The sequence below is a fragment of the Chaetura pelagica genome, unplaced genomic scaffold, assembly GCF_000747805.2.
Source record: "Chaetura pelagica isolate M959 unplaced genomic scaffold, ChaPel_1.0 scaffold207, whole genome shotgun sequence".
Lineage (NCBI taxonomy): Eukaryota > Metazoa > Chordata > Aves > Apodiformes > Apodidae > Chaetura > Chaetura pelagica.
In genome coordinates this window covers 1,384,091-1,396,962 of record NW_009953929.1, presented here as the reverse complement: position 1 = coordinate 1,396,962, position 12,872 = coordinate 1,384,091, and positions in this window count along the sequence as shown.

Here is a 12,872-nt window from a genome sequence, read left to right as displayed (position 1 = left end):
TGTGAATGAAAGCATTTTCTTTCTCTGGGATATTAGGTCGACATAAATAACAAAGATGCTTCAGAGCAGACCCAATTTCAGACACAAAGTCGTAGGTAAGTGTAACAATGCTGAATTAATTTATATGGAACTTGGCTGTACTGCAAATGAATACAGAACTATAAAGGTAGAGCCAGGCTGTCTTGGCACCTGCAAGGCGATGGGTTGTTTTTAGTACAGTTTGTCCATCACACCTCTGCACTTCCCAGACAGGCAGTCAACCTGAGACAAGCTGGTAGCAGATAGGAGGGGGAAAAAATAAACTGTTTCCCTAAAGCCTCATTTATAACATTTGTACTTGTGTAAAAACAGGGATTATTCAGGGACTTATGTGGCCATGGGTTCTTTTGGCCAATGCTGAGCAGAATGTCAGACCTGCTCAATTATAAATTTAGTGTTCCTTACTGATCGCATCAGACAATCCATGCCACCTACTGCTTAAGGGAATTTTTGCTCTTCAAGTTACTCTTCAGTAATAAAAGGAGGTTTACTGAAGCTTTGACTTATGGACATACTCCCTTGCTGCATAGCAATTAATTCAATATCAAAAATCTGGTATGAGAAACAGCAGGCAATAAAACAAAACTTTGCCAGCAGCAAATTATTATGCCTAATAAAGAGTATTTGCAAATGTCAATACACTTTAAGACTATCTCACTGCAATACCAGAGAAAGAGATCACTGGTTTAAAAACAAATACATTCCAAATCAAACAGTAATATACTTAAATACAGACTGACATTCTATTCTGTATGATAAAAGCATATTAGAAAGCATACTAGAAAGCATCCAAAACATGTAGAAAAGAAGAGTCCAATAGAAAGCATCTAGAACTGAACACTTACAGTAACAGGTAAAATCAGAAAACATACAGAGAATAAAAGTAAAACATGAAGAGTAAAGACAGGAAGATTTAAGAGATATTCTCCTTCAAGAATTCATAGTAAAGGTGCAATAATAAAACTATGATTTTGTAATCCTCCTACACCTTGGCATTCTCCTGAAGTAAATCTGAGAAGGCACAAATAGCTCAAGACAGTATGAGAACTTTGATGATTAAACTGATACCACCCTCCAAGTTCAGATACAGGGTGGTTTGGGTTTAAGGAAAATAGGCTGGTAATATCTGGGAGTGCACAGGGCATTCATCCTCATCTGACACAGGAAAGGTCTAAGGATTAGAGGGATTAAGATTAAGGAAGACAGTTTATGTGTGAGATAGACTGCAACCACACTGCTTAGCAGCACACAGAGAGAACATCCGTGTACCATGATCTGCACCACTGCAAAATGTTTGCTTGATCAGCTAATGGATTATATGTGTTCTTCAAAACACTGCCTTGTGTTCCTCTCCTCCAGTATTTCTAAGATACGAGCATTTCTAGAAAACTAGAATATATTTGAATATGTATAAAAATTAGAAACAACATATTTTGTATGCGCAGCGAATATTTTTAAGCAATTGCTCCCCTAAACCAAAACTATTGCATTTGCAGGAGAAATCCCATTTCGAAGTCTTAAATTCTGATAGGGTGATCTAGCTTTTAAACACAAACAGTATTTCCTCCTGAATATTTTATGCTAGACCTTTCTGGAGACAACCCACACCAAGAAGTTCCAAGCCCAGTACAAAGACCCACTGTCCTTGGCATGAAGGCAGCAAACATGTCTTTATCCTCTCAGACTACAAATAACTCACAAAATCCATATTGGGCTTGTCTATGCTAGCCAGGGAGCCTATACAGCTGGCAACATGATAGCACAGGTATTCACACAGAACTTCTAGAAACCAAAAAAATGTGGTTTAAATGTATTAGGCTTTCATATTTATGACAACTTGGAAAAAAATGGAAACAGTTTATACAGTGATCACTTAGCTACTCAATGTAAAAAAATTAAACTGTGTCTGCAGTTTTTTTTAGTGTTATTTGGCTTGTTTTTAAAGGCATTTGTCTCACCTATTTCTCTAGTTGAGGCAAAAGCCTGGAATTTTAAATCATAGTCATTAGCACAGCTCACCAAGGTAATGTTCTCATATAACCTGTTTTGCTCCTGGGAGACAGTTCTGAGAACTCAATTGCACATCCTGAGTCAGATTCCTTTTCTTGCAGAATAGGGTTAACGCAGGCAACAGTGTTATTTTTCCTTGTAACAATGTTTTGCTGTTTGCCATGGGAGGGTTTGGCAACGTTTGCTTCTTTTGTAAACAAGGAGAAATGAACAATGCTTTCTTGAGGCCTAAATCATGTTATTAATTCCTTGAAAATATGTATAGATGTAAAATCTTGGACCTGGTAAGTATATTAAGTCATTACACACTTACATTTCTATTTTATGTCTTAAGTTAAAGGAATAGAACAATTAGCTTCGTAGCACGTGGATATGTTAGAAATAGCTGCAAGCTACAGGGCTGCTTTAGAATACACTGTGCTTAGAATATATTAGAGCACTATTTTTTCAAGATTTTAAGTCTTTAATAGACAACTAGACTGCTCTGGTGATACGGTAATTAACAGTGATATAAAGTGCAATAATGAATAATAAATGTAGTTATTGGAATTATATTGTGGAATATCCAATCAATGTGTGAAATCTGGATGCCTTTAGAATACGATCAACTGGAAGATCTGTCATTAAGTGCTATCTACTTTTTTCCTGCTGGGGCAAAAAAAAAGCATGGCACAAACCATTAAGAACTAATATTTATTAAGAAACTTCTTTCAAAAAGTTTTAAACTCTCCTTAATACCTCCTTATTTTTCTTGTGCAAGGGGTACCAGATTTTATAGCAATATTAAGTTTCCTCTGTCTCAAAGAACAAAATTTCTGGGAAAAAAAGAAAAAAAAGAAAAAAAAAAAAAGATGCTTAACTCATTCATCTTTATCTTTCACAGTTTGCAACACCAATTCATAAAGACCTTTATACCTTTTTATTACTCCATCCACCTCCTCATCAGCACACAGCACTGAAGGTAACAATCAACATCATGATCATTACAACATGAAAAGAGCAGTTCTTTTCTTAACCCAGAAAAAAATTCAGCTCGCAGTTTGGTTTTAGTTGATAAGTACTCCTCTGCACATATGCAAAGAAACATGCACTGTGGAACAGATTACACCTCATAAACCCTACTTAATAGTTTGATATTATATTTAGTAATATCTTTTGCCTGGAGGAATACCCAACAGGCACAGTCTTAATTCTAAGGCACCAAATGATCTCCCAACCTGCTGGAAAGCATTGCTCCCAAAAAGCTTCTCTTCTAGCCCTTTCAGTCAGCCTTGGAGGAACCTGTGTTTTTCCTATGTTTCATTTACCAGAGTCAAGTATGAAAGAACAATTTTATTATTTTTTTTTCATCTAAAAAGACCCCACCAAAATGACAGCAAATAAGACCAGTGATTGTATAAGCAAAGCCTGAAATCTTGACAGGCTCCAAACACAGAATGGAAAGGACACAATCTTAGATTTCCTGTTAACATGCTTTAGATTTTCTGTGGCACAAGTAAAGATTTTATTTAGTTTAAGTCTAGGCTTACAGTGTGGCCAAGACACAGGTAATGCTCCTATTGAGCTAAACTGACTCTTCTGAAAATGCTGATTATTCCCTTCCTGCAAGAACTGTAGCCCTCATGTACAACGTTAGCTGGAACAGTCAGTTCTGGGACACAGGTCACATGCTCCAACTCAGCTGCTGTGACCCCTGCTCTGCAATATCTTTTCCCTTTTTCTTCATTTTCATCACTTGTCATACATGCAACATTGCCCTCGATCTTAAGCAGTGATATTACAATAGGATCAAAGTTTAGAGGCTGGCAAATTATCATAGGAGAGTCCAGCCACAAGGAAAAGGCTTTTCATACTTGAAAAACCCCACACATACTTCTGCTGACATGTAACTAAAAACATAGTTACGGTTAGACACATGGTGATGAGTAAGGAGGATATAGATTACTAGGTCCTGAGTGCACGGAGATGTGTTCTTGCCATCCGAAATGCTGGCAGTGCCAGGATTCATCACTTGCTTTTAGTGACAACTCCCCCTACATGCTGTTATTTTTCCATCATGAGATAAAAATTCAAAATGTGACAGTAAGAGCTAGTCACAGATGTCCTCAACTGACAAACAACTGGTTATCCACAGAAAGCTGAATGTATTTTAAAAACAATGGGAAGCTTATGTGTCCATATCCTACCTCATCAGCACTAATTGTGGTAACAGCCCTTCCTCATGGCAGGTTTGATGACCACATCTCAATAGCTGCACTCCCTGCCCCTTAACTTGACTAACCAGTGGCTGACTTCTGCTGAAATGAGGCAGGGAAGGGAGTCAGAAACCAACTCCAGTTTCTCCCACTTCTGGTGGCTCAGAGCAGCTCTTGCTGTTAGTTTGCATTCAGTCCTTCAGTGGGCGATGGAAAAGATGGGATAGTGGGCCTTGGATGTAATTCTCAGTGGTAATTCTGAGACCTGCAGCTGGTTGGGCAGGATGACACTTCTCACTGGGATCAGTGGAGGCACTGCTAGCTCCTCAAAGCCAGTTATTTTAAGTCACATCTAAACAAGGAATTATCAGCTTAAGATCAGCCCTTCTCCCCTACAGCAGGCTCAATCAGATGCAATACTCAGTAACTATAAAGCAGAATTACATCCCTCTCAATTGAGTCAGACCCCCATGGCTTCAGCGGGTCTTGCCTCCTGCTGAATTGGCTGTGGGTACGTGGGAGGGTGACCTGTGCTCCTGTTGGCAGAGCTGGATGCCAGCCACGGAGGCACAGCAGCCTCCATGCACTTCTCTGTGTGCAAATTGCTGACATCCTTGCCAGCAGGAGGGTTGGTGACTCCAAACCCTTTCTTGTACCACCTGCCTGCCACCACCTTGCTTTCCAGAGGCAGCTATTTGCCTTCTCTCTAGCTCATTTCCCTCAGCAAAAATAAACAAACATCTCAACAAAAACTAGCACCAGACTCTTCACACTTCCCAGCCTGCCCCATGCACACTCATTTCCCTCCTTGCTGCCCACACCCTGTGCTGCTCCAGCCACTGCATACTTCGTGTCTGTGTATCTGCACCAGTGGTTTGCATCAGGTACCTTGCTATAGTCAAAGCAGAGGCCAAAAGCCCATTGTAGACCATGTCTCAGAAAGATTCAGAGGTTTGCAATAAGTAAAACAAAATCAAAATACACTTAGCACATGGGGGGCAGGTGGGGGGTTCTGTGAAGGTATTTTAAGGAGGGGTTTCTCATCACTAGGCCATCTATACAGTATTATTGGTCATTAAATAAAACTATTTACGTATCAAAACAAAAACACATATTGCATTTGCTAACAGCCAAATCCCAACATCTTTATTTTTGCCAGGCCCAGCTTGGCAAACCTCTTGCTGGGCTGAAGATCTAAGCACCACCAGACTAGGACTCCTGACAGACATTTAAACTGGAGATACCACCAGATGGTGACAGTCAGCTCCCAAGAGTGAACCCAGGCCCTCCTTTTCTCAACGCTGAATTAAAAAAAAGGAATGGTTACATTTCCTTCCCCCACAAGTCAGAGCATTTCTATTAACACCAGTCTATACCCAAATACCTCAGGAGTTCAGGCGGGTGCGGATCCAGGGCTGACACTCATGTCTTATTCACATCCATGAGACTGCTCCTCAGCTTCCTTGCAGCTTTACCAGCCCAGGCCTGAGGCTGCAGCTCCACGGAGCATCTCTGCTGGCACAACAAGCCAAGCAGTGCTCACCCAGAGTCCCCTTCTCAGCTGCTGTGTCCCCAGCCCAGGTTAACCTCCTCAGCTCCTCCAGCTCGCCCTGGGTATGTTGGTCTTCTCGGCCAGAGTTCTGAAATGATTCAGTTTAGGAAATAAACAAAATGGAGCTTTCCCCCCCAGGGTGAGGCCATGAGCAACAGGTGAGCAGCGAGAATACCAGCAGCCTGCTGTCACAGCCTGAGACTGTCATTACCTTCCATTGCATATACTTAAGCCTGCAATTTACCATCACTTAATTAATTTGTTCAGTCCTCATTGGCTTGCTTTTATTGGAGGAGAATGATCTGAAAGCAGCTGAAATCACAGCATTGGGTCACCACATTCAACTACACGTAGGTCTGGGCCATGAAGTCAGGTTCCAGATTTGTGCTTTTTAAACTTAAAAGGAGAAAACTCCAGACTCCTCCATAGTTCTTCATTATTATTTCTTTAGTTGCCAAGATCTGTTTGAAATTGATGATAAATCAGGAGACTTATGAAGAATATGAACAGAATAGAAATCCAGATGAATTTTGTGTATATATACTTTCTGAAAACTTTCACTTAATTTTATCTGTATTTCTGTACTAAGCACTATACTTTTGAGAATCCAAGTGTGCCCTTCAAATTAAAAGGTGGAACAAACCTAGGACTGATGCTGAAAGTGCTGATGGAACTAATGCACATTTAAAAACATAAACGTCTTCCCTTCAATATATAATACATAGTAGAGCATACACTATATATATTATACATGTAGTATAGCAGATATATAAAGTATAGAAGAGCAACAGCAACCCTCAGATTGCTTTATACATCAGTTGAGTTTGCTTCAAGTGCTTTATGAGAGAATAAAAAAGCTCATAAAAACAAAAGCCATAATGCAAAATTCCTAACAGCTATTAGGAGTGGAAAATAGCTAAAGAAAGTTCAACTATTTTATTGCATATATACACACACATGTACATATGCCTACATGTATGTGGAACTATTAATTTACTCATTAACTTTTTGTATCTTGCATCCATAGTAGCTCCTTTGCTGTGAGCCCCTAACCAAAACCTAGGGCTGGCTGCAAAACCCTTTTCAAACATTAACAGGACCTGGACATTACGTTCTAATCATTATTTTAATTTATTTTAATTATTTTAAGTGTTTATAGATTATTAAAGTAGGATATCTAGTTAACTGTGCTGTAGAAAAAGCTCAGCCCACTCATCTAACAATACCACTTATTTCGATAGCTGAGAAGTTAAAATGTATTGCCAGAGAGCACACAAACAGAAGTTGTTTTTCTGTTGAAAAGGTAACTGAAAGTTATCCCAAGTAAGAATGAAAAGCCATAGCAGTGCCAGCATTACATCAAATATCAGTCCTGCTGCATTAAAAATGTAGCTCTAGACTGTTCATGGTCAGAAAAAAAGATTGAATGATACAGAGGGTGCTTTTTTAACAAGTTTTGGCAACTGGGTTATAACTCTGGACAGTGGCCAAGAGTGGAGCACAGTCAGGGCTATGGCTTAAAACAGGGAAGGAATAAAATCCCCTCTTGGGCAGCCAGGGCCAGAGAGGGAACAAGGCAGCAGGTAGCCATGGTGGAGCCCAGGAACCAGGACTGGGGATGGTTGTACATTACACTCCCATTCATGTTTTTGGGTCTTTTTTAATGCAAGCAATTAAATCCCCAGCTGTCCATCAGCAAGTGACACCTGGTTTTGCCTTCTCACAGATGCAGCAAAGCCAGTCAGGCTCTGTAACCCACTGAGCCCCCTGCCCACGATGTCAGTGCCTGGTTCAGCCCTGTCCTCACTCCACCCACTGACTGTGAGCAGCAGGTGACTCCAGTGGGACACCACCATGGCAAGTGCAATCCAGACACCTTCGTAGATAGTGGCTGTGCCTGACGGCTTCTCAACCCCCGTGGGGCAGAGCAGCCCTCCCATTGCACAGATGGGGTCAGGAGCAGTATAAAGCTGAACAGGAATTGCAAATGAGGCTGAGAACATTGTCTCCAACAGCCTTGCCTTTCAGGTGCATCTTAAAACTCAGCACACAGCCGAAATTATACCCTTTTACAAATACCACTTTGCCCAAAGCAAAGAAGTGGCATTTATATCAGAAGTTGTCACCAGTGTTCTGTGATACAAAACTTCACTAGAAGAAGAACTAGATTTCTTTTGATGTAACTATGCAAGAAGTGGTGGCATGTGATTAGCCATTTTACATGGAAAGAGCCAACTTCGTGCTCTTCTCTATTTTCTCCAGCTCATACTGTATCGCAGGGTGAAATTTACACAGCAAACATAGCATTATAGTCAGCAGTATTAGAAGAATATCCTTCCAACACTGAAAAGGATACATCACATATGTTAGCAAGATGGGTAGTAATGCCATATAAATATTAAGGATGTCAATGTTAATATCCAGCTGCCACAGTGAAGAACTGTGGACAAATAGCATAATAAACATTTTTAAAACTAGGTATTTCAATGTAGCTACCCAAACCAGTAATCTTTCCCCAAAGGTTGGGAGTGCCAGGCTATCATCATACAAAATCAGGTGAAGAGATTCTTGTAGAAACAAGACAGGATTTAGGATTGAGGTTCATAAAACAACTAGTTGAACTTCAAAGTCATTTTATGTTGTTGTATTCATACTTTGGTTTTGCTCTTTCGAGTGTTCATCACCTTCTTACACACTTTGCCTTTTGCTAGTGGTTTCACTATAAACAACATGGCTGGTTTATTTTCCCATCTTTTATGGAAAAGATCAATTATGGAGTTTAAAGCAGCTTTCAAAACAAAAAAAAATATTGCCCAAAGTAGAAGTCTAGGAACTGTCTCTGCTATTTAGGTAAACTTCAGTGCTTAAACAAGAAGATCCAGGTTGGTGATAGTATCAGTTGCTAGATTTACCTGCAGTGCCAGCTTGCCAGACTGAGATAAGTATCAGAGCTTTTCACACTCTTGAGTGGCTTTCTTCAGAAGGAGAGGAGCTTCTCAACATAGTCTTGGTAGGGCTACTCATCTTGCAGTGAGGGTCAGGGTTTCAGCACTAGATCCTGAGAGACAAGGAAATGTAGTGCTCACTGTAATCAGGCCACTAAAATACCTTATTCTCTTCTACTTTTCACAATAGCCTGTGGACAGACTGGTAGCCAGAAGCAGGGGGCCCAGGTGCTGCAGGTGGAGCTGCCTGTGACACAGCCATGGCCAGCAGCAAGTGCCAGCAGGCTTCCTGGGATGGATGCCTTAAAGGCTACGGATGTTTGGTCACTGAGCAGAATCCAGAACCTGAGGATAGCAGCTGGAAGAAATTTTTTACATATATACATTTTAATTTATCTTAGGGATGTGCATTTGAACTGAATCTTCCAAGTGTAGCAGTAAGAATTATTTTAAAGTATGATTTCATAGAATCATAGAGGCATTTTGGTTGGAAAAGGCCATTAAGATGATTGAGACCAATCACTAACCCAGCACTGCCAAGGCCACCTCTAAACCATGTCCCTCAGCACCACATCTACATGTCTTTTGACATGTCCTGCTGGCCACACTATTGCTGCTGCAGGCCAGGATGCTGTTGGTCTTCTTGGCCACCTGGGCACATGCTGGCTCATGTTCAGCTGCTGTCAACCAACACCCCAGATGCTTTTCTGACAGGCAGCTTTCCAGCCTGCAGCATTGCCTGGGGTTGTTGTGACTGAAATGCAGGACCTGGCACTTGGCCTTGTTGAACTTCATACAATTGGCCTCAGCCCATCAATCCAGCCTGTCCAGGTCCCTCTGCAGAGCCTTCCTACCCTCAGGCAGATCAACACTCCCACCCAACTTGGTGTCATCTGCAAACTGACTGGGGGTGCTCTTGATCCCCTCATCCAGGCCACTGATAAATACATTAAAGAGAAATACTGAGCCCTGGGGAACACCAGTTGTGACGGGCTGCCAGCGGGATTTAACTCCCTTCACCACAACACTTTGGGCCCAGCCACCCAGCCAGTTTTTTACTCAGCAAAGTGTACACCCACACGAGGCATGAGAAGCCAGTTTCTCCAAGAGAATGCTGTGGGAAACTGTGTCAAAGGCTTTACTAAAGTCTAGTTAGACAACATCCATAGCCTTTCCCCCATCTACTAAACTGGTCACCTTGTTGCAGAAGATCAGGTTCACCAAGCAAGACCTGCCTTTCATAGACCCATGCTGACTGGGCCTGATCACCTGCTTGTCCTGCACATAATGGCACTCAAGATGATTTCTGCATAACCTTCCTGGCACCGAGGTCACACTGACAAGCCTGTAGTTCCTTGGATCCTCCTTCCAGCCCTTGTTGTAGATGGGAGTCACACTCACTAACCTCCAGTCAACTGGGACCTCAGCAGTTAGCCAGGACTGCTGGTAAATGATGTAGAGTAGCTTGGTAAGCACTTCTCCCAGCTCCCTCAGTAACCTTGGGTGGATCCCATCTGGTCCCATAGACTTGTGTAAATCTACAGAGTGTAGCAGATCACTAACCATTTCCCTTTGGATAACAGGAGCTTTGTTCTGCTCCCTGACCCCAGATCAGGGGCTAGGTAACTAGAAAACAACTGGTCTTAGTACTAAAGACTGAGTCAAAGAAGAAATGTGATGAGTAAACACTGTAAAACTGGGAGAGTGAATTCCTAGGTACAGCTTCGTTTCTCACCTGGGAATAAGAGCTAACACAGGACTAAAATCTGAGCCACTTCTTCCATACTTGTTTGGATTCAGCGAAAGCTGTGGATCCCCGTGCCCATCCTGCCTTTTCAAGACATCTGTAAGATATTCAGCATGCCTTGACTCCTCAAAAAATGACAACAGCTATTTCAGCTTGGCTGTCTGTGCTTTCTCTCTCCCTCTCACTGTTTGCAGCTGCAATTCTAGCTTCCTTGCCTTCTGCCCAGCCTCCCACCAGGCAGTCCCTACCTTGCAGCAGCTCTGCACCGCAACGTACAGGACACACTGCAATTCAAAGGCCAAAAGTTGCTAAAGCGCTTATGCAAGTTAATTACTGTGCCCATTTAATCCCACATAATGCAGATTAGTGCTGTCAGCTACTGTTCAGAGAGCAGCTGATGTAACAGGCAGCCCCATCAGCAGGGAAGCCGCTCACTTCAGGAGCAGCAGAGTCACTTCAAGTGAGAAGATGCTGATCAGTGCCAGGAACACAAACCTCTGGCACTGCTCCCTGCTTGCTGATGTAGGAGGCAGACACTGAAGCTAGATATGACAAACAGGCAGGTTGAAAGACAGTATTTCACTCCCCATTTCAAGAGCAAATTGTCAGCTTTGACCCCGTACCCCACTTCTAGAAGTTTAAGCTTCAGGAAGACGTCCTTGTGCTGAGCCACAGCGCAGCCAAGCCACTAGCCATTATTCTCATATCAAACTAATACCTAACACAAGTTTCCCTCAAAATTAATACTGGTAGGCCAAAGAAAGCCATTCATTTTGAATGGCCACCCCAGCCTCTGGGCAGGAGAAGGTGGAGAGCTGGAGGGATTCCTGAGAACTACATCTTCACACAACTTGAGTCCAATCTAATTGGATTAGTTTACAAACATCACCTGGGTAAAATGCCCTTTGGCAGCAATGTATGTTTACATGAGGCCTGCTTATTCCCCAAAAGAGTGCAAATAAAACGGGTTCAGGTGGCTCATTCCATAAATTAAGAGCATATCATATTTCAAGATTTCCAACAATGCTTTTCCTGTTCTCGAGGAGTAAATAATACCAGTTATCTTGATTTGTAAGTGGTAGCCAGGACTACAGCATTTCATATGACACCACCGGTAACTGAGCTACAGTAGTAACACCCATTTCTCCACCCATGCATTGCATAACAGTTAAGCAAATATTTTCCACCTCAATAGATTTTATGGTCAAATTACAGACTGGTTCACAGCTGACAAAGCTTTGTTTGATGGAGGTAACAATGAGAGAGTATGTGGTAAGTCTGTGTGCCACAGGCTCAGGGTCAAGGCACAAGATACTGAATGTCCAGGCTTTTAAAAGCCTTTCTGATCCCACTTGACTTATAGATGCAGTAAAATCAAATAATTATTTGTTAAAAGGATAATAAAATTTAAATCACATGCTTTTTTTAACATTAGAAATCTAGGTCTTTTGTACTCTGAAAAATTAGATTTTGCAAGCAAGAGACAAGACATGAGATTAAAAGATGAACAAGTGCTTAGAAATGTCTAGCCTTGCACTCAGCACCCTTTGGCTGTCAGCCCCAGTGCCTGAGGAGGGACAAGAGTTTCCTTTAAACTTGCAGCCATCTGCCTCAAGCTGAAACTGGTTCCCTTACAATCTGCCTGCTGGGACTCACCCTGGGTGGCATCACAGTGATGCTCTCCTGTGGTGAAGCTCACAGGGTTTGCACAAGTCCTGCCCACACCTTTCTCTTCCTGGTGCCCTGCCAGTTGCTGCCAGCTGGAGTGTTAGTGAACACTTGAGGTGAGATGCCAGGCTGAGATGTGGACACGCATCTTGTCCTACGAGCTCTGCAAAGGGACTGGTAGATGTTCGTCAGGGTGATGGGGCAGGAAGCAGAGGGTGAAGTCTCAGCCACCACGGCAAGACCTGCAGAAGCTCAGGTACCAGACACCCCCTTCTCCCTGTTGTCCCCAAGGACAGTAGGGATCCAAACAGAGCAGGTGGTTACCTCTGGCTTCGCAGGAAGGGAAGGCAGGCAAACACACTAGTCAGTCATTAGTCAAGCTATTCCTTACGGCGCTGGAACAGAAAGTTGCAAACGAGTAAGGCAAAACCATGCTGCAGAGGCCACGTGGCAAGTGCAGGACAGCAGAGCGGGGAGGGAGGCTCAGAAGGATGAACACACCCAGCAATAAATCCTGCTGTAACACAAACAACTTTGCGACTTGAGAAAATTAAATATTTTTTTTCGCAAGGTTGTTTTTTTTTTTCCTTTTTGCTGAAGAGCAAAAATGACGATGTATTTCCAACGGAATTTTTCAGGAAAAGCAGCGAACGAGAAGGACAAAAGCTGAAGAACATCAGGCAGGTCCCGCCCCAGGGCCCTTCCCGCCCCCCCCC